The following is a 6,505-nucleotide window of genomic DNA, read 5'->3' on the forward strand; positions in this document are numbered from 1 at the left end:
ACACTGGGGCAAGGTAAAAATCAACTATTCAAACAGTATAGTTTGGAGTGCTGACAGAAGATGAAGACCTCCCAAAGGTCCAAATGTTAAAGACACCATATGGTCATTCAAAATAGAACCAAGGGGCATGAAAAAGCAATGTGCCTGGTAAAAGTAAGGCCAATGCTCATGAAAAAACAAGTTAAGAAAAAAATGAATGAGAACTAGAGGCATGAAAAAGCGGTGTGCCTGGTAAAAGTAAGGCTGATGCCCATAGATGAAAAAAAGAGAGTCGAGATAAGGACTATTAGTTGTATCTCCAATTGAGCAATACTAAAAGAGCTCAAATGCAGAGTTTTTACAATCAATGGGGCGCTTCATGAAGACAATCCCCGATGGTGAAAAAGAAAACCGGTGGCAATGCTAATACATTCATCAGCTCTCACCCTTTGCACATATTTTGAGCCTAATGATCCTTTCGTTTCTCAACCCAAGAACCCATCCTATGTTATGTCCCTTACAAAGTCTCTTCAGATTATGACACTTGAATTAACATAGGAATTCACATGTTTTAAGCATTGCTCGAAGAAGTGCGAGCAAGATTATTTCTTTTTCATTTTGCAGGGTTCTTGACTTGTAAACCCGGAGATGATTGCGGAATTGTTTTTTCAATTACCTTGACTCAAAGAGTCTCTTTGTTAAGCCATTGACCAAGCCCACATTATGGTCCTTATTAAAGACCTCTCAGATTGGTAAAGTCGTACTGCTTTTGAGAATACTCGGACCCTTGTTGGTATGATGATAGTGAGATGGATTGATTCTCCTAAAATAACCCTACTGAATGAGAGTAAGTGAAAGTCCTTTCTAACTGAAAGCCTCTCATTTAGCATTCTTAAGAAATCCATGTCATTGTCTTGAATGACAATTCTCTCCTGTGGAAATTTGGGTGATGCAAATATGGTAAAGTCATTATGCATAAACCTTGATTGAATGGATGAAAACCCCACTGAACTTTGAAATATGCATTCTAGAGTAGCTCAAATTGTCTACGTCTTTAATGATTCCATATCAGTTTTTGTTCTAATCATATCTGATAGGTAATATTTCTTTGAAGACCGAGTAATACTTGACGTTCAAGTTGCGCCTTGAAGCCTTGAGATTTGGCGTGCTTTCATAGCCTGAAGCCCTTTTCACTGACTTGGCGTGCTTTCGTAGCCTACTGTTCCTCTTCATTGACTCGGCGTGCTTCCGTAACCCGATGTCCCTTTTAATAGACCCGGCGTGCTTCTGTAACTCAAAGTTCCTAATCTAGAGTGCTTTCGTAGCCCAAAGTCCCTTTTATCAAACTGGCGTGCCCTCGTAGCCTAGAGTTCCTGACCTAGTGTGTTTTTGTAGCCTAGAGTCCCTCTTTATTGACCCAGCGTGCTTTCGTAGCCCGGTGTCCATTTATATTAACCTGGTGTGCTTCCATAGCCCGGATTTCTTTTATCAACCTGGCGTGCTTTCGTAGCCTAGAGTCATTTTCATTAACATGGCGTGAGTCCCCCTATCAAATTGGCATGCTTCCATAGCTTGAAGTTCCTCTTAATCGAAACTCGATTGAGCTATCCCCTAAAGGTTTTTCTCCATGTTAGTTTAATTAAGGCAAGAGAAGAAAGGTTTGGGTCCTGGTTAGGTGATCCATATCACAGTGCTAGGCGACCGTAGAAAGGTATGGGTTCCATACAATATTTATTGCTCTAACAAGCGACCGTAGAAAGGTATGGGTCTTGGAAAAGTGATTTCTCCATTTAGGCTACTGTAGAAAAGTACGGGTCCTAGAAAGTGATTTTCTATTCAGGTGACCATAGAAGGTACATGTCCTGAAAAGTGAATCCCCGTTTAAGTGACCGTAGAATGGTACGGGTTCTAGAAAACATATGTTTCCCATTTAGGCGATTGTAGAAAGGTACGGGTCCTGGAAAATCAATTTTTTCGTCAAGGCGACCGAAGAAAGGTTCGGGTCCTAGATAACCAAACACTGCCAAATTAGGTGACCGTAGAAAGGTACGGGTCCTAGGAAAGCAGTTTCCTTACAAAGCCTTGTTACTATTCTAAGCGACCATAGAAAGGTACGGGTCCTGGACGTGTAACACCAATTATCTTGAATTACTCTACCCTCCTTGAAGGTAAGATATTCCAGGTAGATTCCTTTAGTGTTTGCATTAGCATTTCCATACAAATTGCATTCCAAAATTTTGACATCTCAATCTAGATTTGGATGTCTTAATTATTTTCATCTAAACATTTAACTCTGGATGTGAATGTTTTTCGATCTTTCTTGTTATACCTTAGTCTGGATCTAGGTATTTCGAGTTCCAAAATCTTGACATCTCAGTTTGGATCCGAATGTCTTAATTCCTTCCATCTAAACATTTCACTCTAGATGTGAATGTTTTTCGATCTTTCTCGTTATACCTTAGTCTGGATCTACATATTTCAAGTTCAAAAATCTTGACATCTCAGTCTGGATCTAGATGTATTAATTATTTTCATCTAAACATTTCACTCTAGATGTGAATGTTTTTTGATCTTTCTCATTATACCTTAGTCTGGATTTAGGTAATTTGAGTTTCAAAATCTTAACATCTCAGTCTGGATCTAGATGTCTTAATTCTTCTTTTTGAACATTTCATTTTGGATTTGAATGTTTGTTGATCTTTTGTTATACCTTAGTCCGGATCTAGGCATTTGAGTTCTCGTAATCTTAACATTTCAGTCTAGATCTGAATGTCTTAAATCTTTTCGCTAAACATTTCATTTTGGATATGAATTTTTTTTTTAATCTTTTTCGTCATACTTTAATTCGAATCTAGGTATCACGATAAACATTAGACTCTTCAAGGAACCTGAGTGAAGACTGGGTACTTGTGGAGCAAATGAAGATTTATCATGTACCTCAAGATGCTCTATTGCACTGATTGATAAGTAACTATAGGTATGTTCTTTCCTTTCGCATCAAGCATTTGCATTAACATTTCCATGCATCATATAAATTGCATTTCAAAATGGGATTCATTTTCCAACGAAATGGTCATTCAATGTGTCCATGATCAAAATTTAGGTCTCAATTTATCTTTGAAGGCAGCCTCGCAAGCTCACCTTCAAAGAGGGGTAGCCGTTGACACCTAAATTTTGGCAACCCATTTAGTTATATATTGCATAAAATTAGGGATTAATTTTTAACCCTTAAAAAAATTAATTAATTAATTGTATAGCATATAATTTTAGGTGCATTTATTTTTAATTTGCATTTACATTGGACCGGTGACAGATGGGTTTGACTTGGTGGTTCTGAACTTTAATTTGGCAAGCCTACGAAGAGAGCAAATTGGCATAAGCTCATATCGCCGAGGAGATTTTACGCACTCATCCTTACGAGATTTCAAATTTGAAGAAATCCTATTGCAATTTTGAAAATCGGTGGAGAATATTCATTTTTGCAAAGGAATATTACATTCAAGAGGTTATAGATGATCTTCGTGCATATTGAAAAAGAGTTGAAATATTCCACAAAGATTACAATTTTTTTTTTTTGCCTATAAAAGAGTCATGTATGTAGAGAGAGGGGGGCTTTTCTTGAGTTTTAGGTCAAAAAAAGTTCAACACAAAAGAGGAAGAAAAGCTTTCCTTAGGGTTTTCTTTTCGAGGTCAAGAGGAACAAAAAAGAAAAAAGTTTTGTTCCTTTGGGGAAGGAGGAAAGTGAGCACAAGTTTTTCTTTCATTCTGCTGACAGCAGTAGAGAGGAAGAGACAGGAGAGAGGGACGTGAGAAGACAGCGAAGAAAAGGGAAAAAAGAAAGAAGAAGGAAAAGCTATTGTGCTTCTTCTTTGCCCGTTCCTTGTTGCCCCACCTACTATGCCTCCGCAGTTGCCAAACCCCCGTGCTAGCTGAGTCCCGCGCCCCTGTCCGCTTGTCCCCCGTTCCAGTCATTGCCCAACAGTCGAAGTTCGATCTCTGCTCTACCACGTCGATGCCAGCACCCCTTCACAGTAGATCTCGAGGCTGCCTTTGCCTGCATCAGCGTCCTCAACCCTTCAGTTTGCAACCCTTGATGACAACTACCGTTGCTCAGCCCACAATGACTTGACGCTACTCCCGCTTCCCCCACGCCTTAGCTGATCTCCTTCGCCAACGCTTGTTGCACCACCACAACCCTATTCACCTCAATGCCTATTGTAGTTACGACTCAGCACCAACACCCAGCCTCTGCTACCTTGCCATTACTCCCGCGATGCCCAACCTGTAGCCAAGCCTCTGTCACTGATGCCAGCAGCCACTAGCCCATCTGTTCGTGCCCTCGCACTTCACTTGTAGCACCTCCGAGCATACGCACGCGGATCAGCTCCGCTCGTAGCAGATTGCTTCCGCCATTGCCGGATATGTCATGTTGAAATGCTGACACGCGAGTCGCCCGCCGACCCCCCTACTGCTGAATCGCTTCCTTCACCACTACCTCTGGAGCCACAAGCACCTGTAGCAACCTCCGTCGTCCGCCGAGCCCCATTGCTTTGCTAGTTGTCCCTGCAGCCCGAGTGACGCTACCACAATAGCTCTTGCTTGCTGCTGGTTTGCCCACCATCGGTTCCCTCACCGGAGCTCCGATGACCCACCATCACGGCTGCGGCGACCCATCTAGCCACCATTCGCTAACCCTAGTTTAGGAGCCCAAAATCTCAATTTGGTAGATTTCTTATTTTTATTTTATTTTATTTATTATTATTATCTATTTTGTTTCTTTATTTGAAATATTCCCCAATGTAAGATTGAGATCCCCAATATGAAGTAGCCTCTTAAATTAGGGATTGACAGTCTAATTTTCACGCCCGAAATCTGACTCACAATCACCTGGAAAATCGCCAATTTGATCTCACACTCGAGATTTGATTCGTGGTTTATTTAAAATTGACCAATCCGATCCCATGCATGGGATATGATTTGTCAATTTATGGATATTGATCTTATATTGCTAGATGTGATGTCGTGTTACTTGAATCGACTTTGTTTTTGTAAAAAAAAAAAAATCCAAAAAAATCTGAGTTAGAGTAGGTTCTTTTATTGTTTTAGGATTATCTTACATATTTAGAATAGGAATTTTATTTCGATTTTTTTAAATTAACTTAGGATGCTAGTTTTTTTTTTTTTTTTAAACTTAGGTTGCAATTTTAATTTCAAATTTTATAAAAAACACAAAAATTTATCATGCATATGTCATGTAGAATTAAGACATTCTTTGCATGTCATTGCATATTAGAATAAAATTGCATGTTTAATTTCAAGTTTAGATAGATTTTTTTAGATACATTGCTTCTTAGGTTAGAGATTACCAAGTTAAGATAACATCCTAGTTTAAACTAAGATTTGGCCTGACCTAATTCTTAATATAAGTTGGATAGAATCTTAATCTAGCTAAATAATCTTTATATTTTTCTAATTTCGAATTTCATGAAGAATACCGAAAAAAAATTGTCTTTGAATAAATCAATTTCATTCTTTAGGATAAACTGTATTTTATTTATGTCATATAGTTTAGGTTATATTGCCATGTCATATCATTTCATGTTAGATTAGTAGCATGCATTGTATAAAGCATGATTCTCATTAAATAGGTGAAAAAAAGAAAAAAAAATTGCGTGTTAATTAGAAATCATATCTATGACTGTTGATGTGAATTCTGATCTAACACTGTAAATGATTTCGATGCCATGAGGTAAGTCTTGCAATTTATTCACTGATTTACATGGATGTTAAATTGGTGGTTTACGCACCCGCATTATAGGCAAGTAAACTAAATTCAATTCAAGCTGCTTGCAAAACATTTTTTCAAAATAAAAGGGAAATGTACCGAAATGGCGTTAGAGAAATCTAATGTAATCAAGTCCCTAAAATCATAAATCTCTGGTTCGTAGGAGTAAAGTAAATTTCCCGTTATTTTACTTGGGTTTCTAATCGACCTACCGAAAAATAGATTAGTGGCAACTCTTTATTGAAAAATCATTTGCATGTTAAGAATTTGAATCTAAGTCGCGAGTTGGTATGAGCTTGTGAGAGCCTGAGCTAAGTTTAAGTTTAGTAATCCATTAGCCAAACCATAGGTGGTATCCGAAATTTTGGTCGCGACATGATGTTGATGCTGCCTTTGGGTTGATTCCTCTTTCTACAACATCCCATTCCAAAGGATCTTTGGATGTTAGGAACGCTTTTATTTTATTCTTTTACACATTGTACTCTTTTCCATCAAAGTAGGATGGCCTGGTATTGCTTTGTACTTCAATCAACCCTGGTGCCAAGATACTAGCCATAGAAGATCTTTAGCTTAGAAGTAAAAATACTTCAATAAGATAAGCATTGAAACTCTGATACCAATTGAAAATGCTAGTATTACCACCTAGAGGGGGTGTATATGTGTAAAAAAATTAAGCAAATTAATGCAAAATAAGTTATTTTCGCAAACAAAGTCTGACTAAAATTGACACCAGACTTTGAG

Source organism: Eucalyptus grandis, chromosome 4, assembly GCF_016545825.1.
Source record: "Eucalyptus grandis isolate ANBG69807.140 chromosome 4, ASM1654582v1, whole genome shotgun sequence".
Lineage (NCBI taxonomy): Eukaryota > Viridiplantae > Streptophyta > Magnoliopsida > Myrtales > Myrtaceae > Eucalyptus > Eucalyptus grandis.